Source organism: Ambystoma mexicanum, chromosome 12, assembly GCF_040938575.1.
Source record: "Ambystoma mexicanum isolate Mex_15411 chromosome 12, UKY_AmexF1_1, whole genome shotgun sequence".
Lineage (NCBI taxonomy): Eukaryota > Metazoa > Chordata > Amphibia > Caudata > Ambystomatidae > Ambystoma > Ambystoma mexicanum.
The window spans coordinates 455774844-455787326 of record NC_090936.1 but is presented as its reverse complement, the minus strand read 5'-3'; the positions used below and the strand labels follow the sequence as shown (position 1 = coordinate 455787326).

Below are 12483 nucleotides of genomic sequence, written 5' to 3'. Positions count from 1 at the left end.
TCTAAACACAGGGGATACTAAGTAACCCCTCCAGCACTCTACTGCAAGATAGGGTGTGCTGGGTCTAGGAATTTAAAAAAGACTAGTAAAGTCAATTTCACTTTACTTACTCTGGGAAACAGTATTATATCCCAGAGAAGGTATTTAAACTTTGGGAAAGCCTGAAAAAGTTTCCCTGTGCCACTGCACTGAGGGTGTTGTGTGACACAAATGAAAAGATGATGCCTATGGAGTTGGATAGACTCCATAACCAAAGAAAACACAAGAGTAAAACACATTTCAAAACACATGAGAGAGTGGGAAAAAGGGTCACCCTCTCTCCAGGTAAAAAAAATCAAGTCCTCAAAATCCAGCAAGTTGCTGAGGTCTCTAAGGTGAAGGGAATTAGCACATTTATAAGAATTCTCCCTAACACCGGGTCCAAGGGATGTGGCGCGCAGAGACGGGCACTGCGTGGGACCAATCCACCTCCCTATTTTATTTTATTATAAAGCCGGGACTACCAAAAGAAGTACATAAGGCCCTGAATAAGATTGCAGGAATAGAAGCCAAAGGTTGACCTGAAATTCAGGGTATCATAGTACATCATTGTAGGAGGATCAAAGAAGGAGAAAAGGAAACTATTCAAAGGAGGTTAGCGGAGGAAGCGAAACTCATACAAACGAAACTTGTGAAGGTCGCAGCTGTAACAGCAGCGCCGCCCCCAGAACAGATAGGAGAAGAGGGGGTGTCTCTGTAGCAACACAAGCAAGCATGGCAGCTCTCATGGTCTCATTTCCTAACAGGTTTATTATTATTATTATTATTGGGACACGTGCATGAGGTCGGGGCCTTCAGACACACTGCCCTCGAGACATCAGAGTGGCTCCATCTCTGCAGAAGACACTGCTTTAAAGGATTGTATCTTATCACTGGTTCACCGCAGATATGGCGCGCACACTGACACACACTGTGCTCCTCTAGTTCACATGCACGTCTGGAAATTCTCAGTGCTCCTGCTACATTTGCACTATAAAATGTCCACACAAAGACATTGCTCAGAAAGTAACCCACAGCCCCAATTGCGATCTGCAAAGACCTTATAGAAAAGCACTTTGTGCATCTCGCAGCCAGATGCGAGATGCACAAAAAGGCAGGTGAACCGTGGATATTAATAGCACACATGTGAAAGGCCACCTACAGCAGATGCGATTGGGGCACAGTATGGACCCTGTATCATTCCAAAGTGCATAAAATGGCAGGTGTCCATTACCAGCCAATGACCACAGGCAACATCTGAACAAATTGCCCATGAAGGACAGAAGCCAGGCGTGAACTTAACTGGTTCTGTGTGTGTGCTTTTAGAATAAAAATGTCCCTTTGCATTTCTTAACACTGAAACATTAACAACGTCCTGTCCAAAATAATTGTCTCTTAGATGGGCCATCACTTGTAAAATCGCTCCTACTTGCAATGCTCTGCGGAAGAAAGAAAGTGATAAGGAAGGGCTCCTTCCCATCACCCCAGCAAAGTCTGCCGCTGGGCGGGGGTATTTGTCTTTAGAGAGACAGGGGTAGGGCTGGACCATATATATCGAGTTTTGGCGACATACCGAAAATATATTTTCAATATTGATATAGGATGAGCTAATATTGTTAACATCAAGATATATAACTATATGCAACCGAATTGCTTGCTGTATAAATGCACGATTTTAACCTCCTCTGGGGCCACTTTGGACTACTTTGCTCCCGTCAATTTGGGAAAAGCATACATCTTGCTCTTTTATAGGCAGCCCCCCTACTTTTGTCTGTGGCCCCCTCTTTGCCCCGCCTAAATTTGATTCCTGGAGACGCCACTGGTGGATTGAGACGTTAAGGAGAGAGTTAACATCTTGTAACATTGCAGCTGAACCTGAATAGTCTCATTAGAATGTGCGGATTCGTTTTTTTTATTATTATTTTTTTTTACCCTATGTTTATGATGTTTCCTATTCTCTTATACATGATCTTATAATTGATACTATGTATCTTTTTATGTATGTTGATGTATTATACGTTTATGATGTGTCCTGTTCTCTTTATACATGATCGTACAATTGAATACTATGTTTCTTTAGATGTATGAACATTTTAAATAAATAAATAAATAAATTAATTAATAAATAAAGAATGTGCAAAGAAGCCCCCCACACAAGTTAGTTTGCCCCTCGCCCACAGATTCTGAAGTTATCCCGGCTCCCAACAAGTGAAGTAGTTGTGTGACTGTGTGTGTCTATCCGTGAGAAGGTGAGGGGGAAAGGGGGCCCCATCCGCAGCAGCAGTGCGGCGCATAAGTTTCGCAGCCTTAAGTTTCACTTTCGACGGGCTTTGCTGGGAAATGAAAACTTAGGGAGGAGGTGGGAGGGGTGGTGAAGTGCCAATGGCTGCCACTGGGCGGCGCCTCCTCGTGCGTGCGGGCGGGCGGACCGCTCGCTGCACCTTTGATACTTGTCCATATGTAGCTATATATATATGCGAGCCCATACGGAGCCGGAGCAGCGGCGAAGGCGGAGGCTCTGCGGGCATCGGCACACCTCAGGCGGGCAGATCTGGAGCCGCCAGCACAGCACAGCAGCCCGGGCAACACTGGCTTGCCAGCATCCCGGTGAGTGAAGCGACAGGTCCATTCCAGGCACTATTCACATTGGCTCCCCGTGCGCGCTCTTTACATTCCAGATGCTGGGCGTCGCAAAGACACGCTCCAGATGTGCGGCAGCGGCACACAACTGTATATTATATAGCTGGGCATGTCTCGTACAGTTGTGCCTTTCTGATGTCCGATTGTTATAAATGTAGTGGGATCATCTTATCTAATGTTAGACTTGCACAGCTGGAGCATACAAGCTAGATGTTACTGTTAGGGGATCACTACTATATAATATTCCCGATATGGCCGTTTGGTTCGCCATAGGCGATATTTTTGTTGGGGATATTATGTGGGAGCAGGGGTTGCGGGGGTGTCCCGCGCACATTAAAAAATGATGTGAGGGGGAGTTGCGGGGGTGTCCCCTGCATTCTCCATGTGTGAATTCCGCTGCAAAAATATGGCGATATTTTTGCATCGCGATATTTTTGCGGCGGAATTATCACATGGACCCGATGTTAGCCTATCACAGATAGAACTTGAAGGTGCAGATATTACCCTCAGGCAGGCATAATACCAACCCAGCCTCCACGCTAGACTAGCCCTGGGCTGGCACATGAAACCCGTTAGGCCGAACAGAGACTGGCTGCCACGGGCACAGCCTGCTGCTTCCGATGGCAGACTGTGCAAGTTGCACCTTTGCATTACGCATTTTAGGCTACCCCTGCCAGAACTTGAGATTTCAGCGTCAGAGCACCGCAGTTATGACGTATCCGCCTGGTGACCGGTGCTAGTTGGTGGAGGTAATTTGTGGTGTTGACCAATGGTCTTCAAACTTTTCCTGAGCAAAATGTGGGCAGGCCGCCCCCCCAAAATGCTGTCATAATAGTCGCTGGGCTCCCTCTTCCCACTCCTACCCCGCCCCTGGGCTCTCCCCACCCCATCACAGACTCTGGGCTCTCCTCACTCTGCTCCCACCACTATCCCAGTGCTCCCGCCCATCCTGCTCCCACCACAGTCCCTGGGCTCCCACCACACCGTTCCCAACACAGTCGGACGGACAGTGGCGCCTGGTGAATTTTTTAAGTGAATGGGCATACATATTTCCCCCAAAAATGCCATAGCAACCGAGCGCAGCGAGGGAGCCCGAACCAATCAAGGCGGTACTGGGGTTATCCCCCCCCTTAATAATTTTAAAATAATGGGTTAAAATGTTGCATTGTAGAGCATACTTTAAAAAAAATTGGTAAAAACCCAAACAGTTTGCAATTGGTGCTGGGGGCACAGGGGACAGGCATGACATTTTTTACTAGACCTCTATGATAGATGTCCAGTAAAAAGATACCATCCCTGTCCTCTGGGCCCCACTAGGCCTAACACAATCAACATGATTATGTTTGTATGCAAGGCGCTGGGGTGCCAACGGGTAAAGCATGGTATTATTGACGGGACATCTAGGATAGATATCCAGTAAAAAAAAATACCATCCCTGTCCCCTGGGCTCCACAGCGCCTCAGAAGGAGAGCTGATTTTGGAAGGTGGGTAGGGGTATTGTGCAACAAAGGCATTTAGGCATTTTTAAAATGCCTTTGTTGTACAACCCTCCTTACCCGCTCTACCCCAACTTGCCAAAATCAACTCAATGGTCCAAATAAAATTAACACATTCACACAGCAATCACTCTATCATTCACACGAGCGTCCATCTCCATACACTCACTCATAACACAAGCATACACATATTTAAATAAAAAATAAATGAACATAAACGTACCTTCTGCAGCAGCCTGCACGTAGGTGCTGAAACGCCTGGCTCCAGGCTGCTCTGTCTGTATGTGCGAGGAGGCGCAGGAGCTCCCCCTCGCACATACAGACATGCAGTGCCCCTGCCAGCATTTCCAATGAGCTATGCAAGGCTGGCGAAGCAAAATGCCCGGGCCTTGCATGGCTCAGTGAGCATGTGCAGCTGGGAAACTGAACTGTCAAAGGGAAACAGTGTTTCCCTTTGACAGTTCAGCCAGCCCAGGAGCACTCCCTCAGCTGGAAAAAGCAGCTGAGGGAGTGCTAATTGTTTCACTGGGCTGGCTCCTTGGCTCCTCCGTAATGGGTGCGGGGGCCACTTGGTGGGGCACCCCCTCGCCATTATGGATGAGCCACCAGGCTCGGACTGGCCTATAGGGCAATGTACGTACAAAAAATGCAAAATGCTTGAATGGGCCAGTCAAAATGCGCCACCTTATTGGCCAATGCGGGCCAGTTTGATGAGTTACTCCCCTATGCAGCTATTAATTTTGACCATTGTTGCTGAATAAATATTCTTTAAATATACCAATTTGCTTACATTTTAACAAAAAACACCCCCTTGGTTACTATGCAAACAGTCAGTGACTAAAGGAATGAATGTAAATTTGCAACTGCAGGCCATTTTTTCATTGGTGCCTGAGACAGTTTCAGGCTCCAGCCCTTCCGTGTGAACCGCCCCTGCCCATTTCCTCCAATCTACAAAAAAAAAAAGATATATCTATATATTTGTACATTTCGTGCTTGGCTCTCACGCCCCCTTCCCCCTAAACCCCTGTGCCCTACCCATGCCTGTGGGGACGCGCCCCACAGTTTGATACCTCGGTGTTAGACTGTCATAGTTTGGTGTGTGTCTTCTCAAGCTTAGACTGACACAAGTGGTGGTGTGCACGACTGATAAGAGTCACGAAACTAAGAGAGAACGCCAGGAACGATAACAAAAAGACAGGGCGTGTCCTAGCTACTCTGGGAATCGCTGCATAGCACGCAGCTGTGTTTTATTCTAACATGTCACAACAATCTTCATTTGAATGTGCATGAACAAAAATGTGTTCATTCTTTTTCGTGATACAACATGGTTATTATATAATCCGTTAGCACACCCTGTATGCAAGACAACAGATGGCAGAACATTGTATACAATCTACAACTCCCTGCTTCAGTAAGCAGAAAAACAATACACATTGTGGTGCTACTTCTGATTCTTATGCGATGTTGTATTCACTCACAGGATATGTTCCATAGAGTTGTAACGGTCCTTATCTAAGAGTGGGAACGACTCAACATCTTTCAGTCCATAGGGTGATTGTAGGACTTTCTTCAGGAGGTCAAATTTGAATTTGTCCGCCTGCTGCACTTCTGGTAGGTCGGAGGGGGCGGGGGTCAAATCTAACTTCCACAGCACATGCAGTGCATGGCCTCATGGTGGTAAGATCCAGGCTGCACATCAAGACACTCCGGTAGTCTAGGGGTAGACTGCCACAGATAGAGTTGTGCACTCCTGTGGGCAGACGATCACAGACAGAGCGGCACGTTCCTGCAGGCACATCGAGCTGCACACTCCTGCAGGCGGATAGACCTGTGCAGTTCCTACAGGCAAACAGAGCTGTTTATATGCTGCTGGTAGACGTCCACAGATAGAGTTACGTGCCTGTGTGTAAAATGTCCCAGAGACAGCCTGACATCCCCACAGATACACTCACGGCTGCTGGTAGATGTCTCTTAAAGGACTGCACATTCCTACTGGTAGACTGTCACAGGGAGAGCTGTCTGTGCATTCCTGCAAGTTCATTGTCAGACAGAGAGATGCGCACTCCTGCGCGCACAGTGTCAAAGTGTCAAAGATCGGAAGAATGAATACAGCGCGTGGCAACAAAACATTCCAACCGCGCGCCCTATGCGTGGGTGTGTGACCGTGCAGGACTGGCCTGTACGCATTCGTGTTACTGAGCACTGGGCTGGGAAGAAAGGGCGGGGGGCAGGGGGGTTTGTGGGGCGACGGTTGAGTCAAAGGAGGGTATTAGAGGCTCCCTGTGGGTAAAATACCAGGTCCTCAAAATGCGTGTTTTTTTAAAAAAATTAGAAAATGGATCATAAGAAATGTCTCTGTTTCCTGACACTGCCAAGGAAACCAGACAATTCATCGGACTCGAGTCTAGTGGTTGTGTTTTCCGTTCACGGAGGAATAGTTCGCGTTTTGGTGACGCCAGGCAAAATCTTCCCCACTCCTGCCCAGTACATTTGCCTGAAAATGATGTAACACCCGTGGTTTTGTGCAGCGCGCCTCACTCTCTCTGCTGGTCTACCCACTCGCCCTCTCTCCCCCACCACTCCTCCCTCCTCGCCCGATGCACACACGAACAGTCGGCTGCTTCTAGCACCATGCACAGAAGATATTGCTGGCAGATAACAATGTTTAAACACAAGTCATATGTTGATCTGACAATGTTTGCCTTACCACACACACATGCGTGTAAAGATATAGATATTTCATTAAAAAATTATACACACATTAAAATCGTAAAAGTTAGGAGGAATACTAGTTTTAAATATTCAATGATTATCACAAAATACTGATGACAAATCCGACTGTTTGCATAGCCAACACAAGTTACGAATGCCAGGAGATCATTTAGTTTGTGGTGTCTACTATCTATCTAAATGATCAATAATGCAATTATCACATGTGCAGTATCACTACAGACCATTGAAACATACATGATGGGTGAGCCTTTTTTTGTATATTGGAGTATGAGCGCGATTCCATTTAGGCAGGGCTGGTGCATGATGTGTTTATGCCGTCTCATGTGACATGTCATCATGGCACCTATGCTCCCTTGCACTATGGTCAGATTGGACATGTAGGTTAATATTCATGTTCCTGCGCCCCTTTCCCAGTGAAGCCCTACGTGGCCGCCTAGCAATGCCTTGCTATCACGTCTTAAGTGGACCGGGGCTAGCCGGGGTGAAGCCCTAGCAGTTTTCAAAAACTGTACTGGCACCGGCACGATTTAAGTAAAGGCAGTAGGTGTGCTGGGAGGGTGCCGTTGGGTTGCCATGAAGGATCAGCTCCTGGCAGCAAAGGATAGCACTCCCCAAATGTACATGTTTGACTCACAGTTTGCCGTAATTTTACTAGTAGGTTGTTACAATAAATTAAAAAAGGTTCGTGTCCATTATGTGCTTAGGTTTTAAGCTTGAAACACTGTCACAGAGATGTCATACACAATAATGTGTGTTCGTTCTTATGCTCCCCAAAGGCTCTTTCAGTTTATGCAAGGCAACAAGCAGTTTATATTGGCGCTGTTTGGCCTTCACCTCTTTCGCACGGGAGCTCTCCTGGGTGATTTCTGGGCCAGCGGAAGATGCCAAGGTTAAGTTAATTGCTACAGATGTTAATGTTAATGTTAAAGGTATTTGTACCGCGCACCGTCACCAACAGAATTGGTCCCCAGGCGTTCAGGCAGATCTGCAAACAAGAAGGTGGGTAGGGGGGTGGTTAGTAGGGTGGAGAGGGAGTAGGAAAGTGAGAGAGTGGTGTCCTGTTGGCAGCTTCAGTTCGGTTGTCACTGTGCACCGAGCTTGGGTGTAAATATCAGATCGATGTGAGACCTCGTGTGCTGTTGGTGTGACTTATGTGTTGATTGTTGTTGCGTTGTGTGGGAGTGCGTGTGGTTTGCTGTGCGAGAGGGTGGTTGTATGGATTTTCCGGTGAGATAAGTATGCAGAAGTTTGAGCTATTAATAGGGTTAGTGGGTTATTTACAATCCCTGGTTCCCTTCCTGTCTATTTCTCGTCAGTGATCCATTGCTGCATGTGTTTACTTTGCAGGTCACAATATTATTGACATATCATCCTTCCCCTTCCATCCTGATCTCTCCCTGCTCGTTCTTTGATATGATTCTACCTTTCTATCTTTCAAATGCCTGTGTTTACTTTGCAAGCTGAGATATTATTTACATATCATCCTTCCCCTGCCATCCTGATCCGTCCCTGATCGTTATTGGTAAGATTCTCACTTTCTATCTATCCGTTGCTAGGATATGCCGTACATTGGTCTACTCTTACTTCTGTAGGTGGGTGGTAGCTTAGGGAGACGGGGGAACGGCATCCTCTCTCAGCATTGTTTCAGCTGTGTAAGTGCCCCTTAGGCATTCTTTCTAGTTACGGGGTAATGAGCCAAGATTTGATTAGTTTTCTGAATAGGGGGTTATCTCTTGTGTTACCTATGTTCTTTGGTAGATCATTCCAGGTTTTTGGGGCAAGGTGGGAAAAGGAGGATCCTCCGAATGTTGTTTGGTTGTAAGGTTTTGGTTCCAAACGGGTGTCGCTGCTGGATCTGAGAGGCCTTGTGAGGCGGTGTACGTTCAAGTTTTCTCTTAGGAAATTGCGCCTTGGCTGTGGATTGCTCTGTGCGTTATGCACATTGATTTGAATTTGATTCACTGTTTTATTGGTAGCCAGTGTAGCGTTTTCGGTGCTGGTGTGATGTGTCCTCTTCGAGGTAATTTAAGGAGCAGTCTAGCTGCTGCATTTTGTATCCATTGGAGTTTTTTTAGGAGTTGTTCTGGTAGTCCCATATATAGGCTATTGGTGTGGTCTACTCTGGACATGACGAGAGCGATGATGGTGAGTGTTTTGTTATCGAATGACAGGAATGATAGGATCTTTTTTACTGCCCGCAGGAGAAAGAAGCATTTCTTGATTAGAGCGCTTACTTGTGGCTCTAGGTTAAGTATGTTGTCCATCAGGGTCCCAGGTTTTTTTAAAATTGATGATGGAGCTGGGGTTGGGCCAAGTTCTGTTGGCCATGGGGTGTAGTGGTTGTCTTCTCCGTTTTTTGTGAAGATCATCATTTCCGTTTTTCCTGGGTTGAGTTTGAGGCAGTTCGAATTCATCCAGCTGTAGATTTCACGAAGGTAGTTCTCCAATGTTGTTTTCTTCTTGTGTGTTTTGTAGTTTGTAAACTATTTATGTGTCGTCAGCGTAGTTTTAACAAGTGAGGCCGTGTCTTTTAATGATCCTGATTAGTTGAGACAGGTAGATGGTGAATAATAGTGGGGAGAAGGATGATCCTTGTGGTACTCCGCATGAGGATTCTCTTGGGCTGGATTTGAAAAGTTTGATCCATATGGTTTCTGTTCTGTATGTTAGGAAGGATTTGATCCATAGTAAGGCGCGATCAGTGATTCTTATTTATTCCAGGCTCATGATGAGGATATCGTGGTTAACTGTGTCAAATGCCGCAGAGAGGTCTAGAAGTATCAGCGCGGTACTATTATCTGAGTCTGCGTTTGTCTTTAGATCGTCCCAAAGTGAGAGAAGTGATGTTTCTGTTTCCTCTCATCGTTCTAAAGCCTACTTGTGCCTGTTCCAGTAGGCGGTGCTCTTCTATGAATTGGTGGGTAGTTTTATATAAGTATGTTTCCAGCAATTTAGCTGGATGTAGCAGATGTTGGAGATAGGGTTGTAGTTGGAGAGGTTCTCCACGTTTCGTGCTTTGTTCTTGAGGAACGGCTTGATGTATGCTGATTTGAAGGATTGTAGCACTTTCCCTGTTGAGATTGAGTGGTTGAAGATGTTTCTGTAGTATTCCATGGGTGTTCCTTGTGAGAGGATTGATTTGTAAATGTCTGGGGGGCAGGGATCTGTGGGAGAACCCGTTTTGTTGCTTTTGTTTACCAGTTTCAAAAATGCCTCCACTGATATTTGGGGAAGCTTCGAAGTTTATCGGTTTTGTTTGCCAGTTTGATGAATGTCTCCACTGGTATTTGGGGGGAGCTTCGAAGTTTGTTCTGGCATTCCTCGTAGGGATGGGTGGGTTGCATATTGTCGTAACAGGGTCTGCTTTGTATGGTCTGTTGCATGGTCATGATTTTGTTATTGAAACGGTCTGCAAGATCATTGCATAGTTTCTCCGATGGTATTGGAATATTGTTGCATCCAGGCAGGTTTTTTTATGTCATTTATGATTTTAAAGAGTTCTTTTTGGGTATTTGGTGCTTTGAAGATTCTGTTCTCGTAGTATTTCCTTTTTGCTTTTTGTATTTCCTTATTGTATGAGTGGATATGTTGTTGGAGTTTGAATTTCTTTCTGCATTCATGTTTGATCCTCCATTCTAGTTCAAGTTTTCGATTTTTTCTTTTCATGGCACTGAGTAGTGGGGTAAACCATTTTGCCGTTGGGGTAAACGTTTCTTCTTTTGCGATTTTGTCTATTGTTGTCGTGATCTAGTTGTGAAGTAATTCTGTTTTTTTGTCCAGGTCAGCTTCGTCCATAGTTGTTGCTTACAGTTTGCTAATTTCCAGTAGTTTACTTAAGTTGCAATTTTTGACAGTTCTCCAGTTTCTTTTCATGATGATCAGTGGCTTGTCCTGTTGTTTGATTATTGGTGTGGTCAGTGTGATTACGAAGGGAATGATGAGGTGGTCGCTCCAGAGGATCTGAATTGGTGGCGCTGTGGTAATGAGTTTTTTGTTGGAGAAGATTGCGTCTAGTGTATGTCCTGCTGTGTGGGTTGCTCCTTAGACTAGTTGATGTAATTTCATTGTTGTTAGTTGGCTGGCTAGAGATTTTTGTGTGTTAGTGGTTTCTACATCGAACCAGATGTTGAAGTCACTGAGGATAATCAGGTGATTGTGCTCAATGGCTAGGTTGGTGATTGCTTCTGTGAAGGCGTCTACGAAGGCTGCAGCGTAAGTTGGTGGTCTATAGATCAGTATGAATTGAAGGTTGTTTCTGGGGTTTGTTGATAGACGTAGGATTAGAGATTCACAGTTATCGATGTTTAGTGGGTCTTCCAGTTTAATTTGTAGGTGTTCCTTGTGGATTATTGCCAGACCGCCACCACTTTTGGTTTTCCTGTTTGCTTGGACACATTTGAAGTTATCAGGCAGGCAGCTGTTGAGAGTGATCTTGTAATTGTCATCTAGCCATGTTTCAGTTATGAATAGGATGTCGATACCTCTGTCACATAGGAGGTCGTAGATTTTGGTGGCATCTTTGGACATTGACCTTGCATTGATTAGATGCAATGGATCCTTTTGGTATGGTTCGGTTTTTTAGTTGTTACCTGTTTTGATTTGCAGGTGTTCCTTTGGGGTGTTTCTGTGTTAATGCCGGTTGGTTGATGTTCCGTGAAGGCTGCTTCTTCATTGAATCGGTCTGTTAAATTGATGGTTGGATTGTTGACTTATACAGCTCAGTCATCTCCTATGGTTTGATGTGGGTATCAGTAGTGCCCTTCTGTTCTTGTGATAGATGGGGTGCATGGTTTGTTATCATCCCATTCTCTTCCTGGGTCCTCCCGTATTTTTTCCGTTGTTCGGGGGAGTTCTTTGCTTGTCTGAAGAAGTCCATGCCGTTAAAATATCGAGCTTCTGCGGTTGTTGTGAGCTACAGTGTAAGCTATAAGGATTTTTCTTGTTCTGTTGATTTTGTTAATTTGTAGGTTTTTTTCTGTATTCAAGGTGGCATCAATTGGCGGCAGATGAGTTTGTGTGTCTATATTAGTTGTTCCAAGTTCCTGCACTCTTTGTCGGTGACCAATTTTGCGTCGGGGCATTTTGGGTCCTCAGTGCAAGGGGTGGTCTGGGTATTGAGTTTACAGGGGCAGTTACTCACCTGCTATGCCTTGTGCTAGGATAATGTTGAGTTTCTCCTCTTATGTTGCGATTCATGGATGCTCTCCGGGGGTGGTTGTCTTTTTAGTCGGTTGGGTGGGGGTGTTCCTCTTTATATGGGGAGGGCTGTCTAGGGAGGTAATGGAGTCCTAGGCGTTGGTCATCTGGCTGGTTGGTAATGGGGAGATATGGGGTGCAGGTTAACTAAGTAGTGACTATGGTTGTAATTACTAGCTATTAGTGGCTGCTGGGTGATCTTGGGTTTGGGAGGGGCTAGGAATCAGTTATGGCTGGTACTGGTGGAATACCTAGAGGTTTGAGGTGACAAGATAGTGGGAATCCTAGGTTTCACCAGTGGTTTACAAAGAGATAGTACTCTTAGATTCAGGATATCAGAGGGTGAGGAGGAGGGATCTAGGATTCGGTGAGTGGCAAGTAATAATTAAACACCTTGAAT

At 45.6% G+C, this 12483-nt stretch overlaps 1 protein-coding gene across 4 annotated transcripts in view; it reads left to right on the top strand.

Annotated features, from left to right (window-relative positions):
• The first annotated feature begins 2416 nt into the window (after positions 1 to 2416).
• USP18 (ubiquitin specific peptidase 18) overlaps positions 2417 to 12483 on the top strand; it is a 376292-nt gene continuing 366225 nt past the window's right edge. For 3 of the 4 annotated variants that reach the window (XR_011281791.1, XR_011281790.1, XM_069628682.1), the window contains exon 1: positions 2418 to 2625. The gene's annotated coding sequence lies outside the window, so the exon portion shown is untranslated. Of the gene's footprint in view, positions 2626 to 12483 lie in introns of all 4 variants that reach the window. The other variant, XM_069628683.1, reaches the window with a different exon arrangement.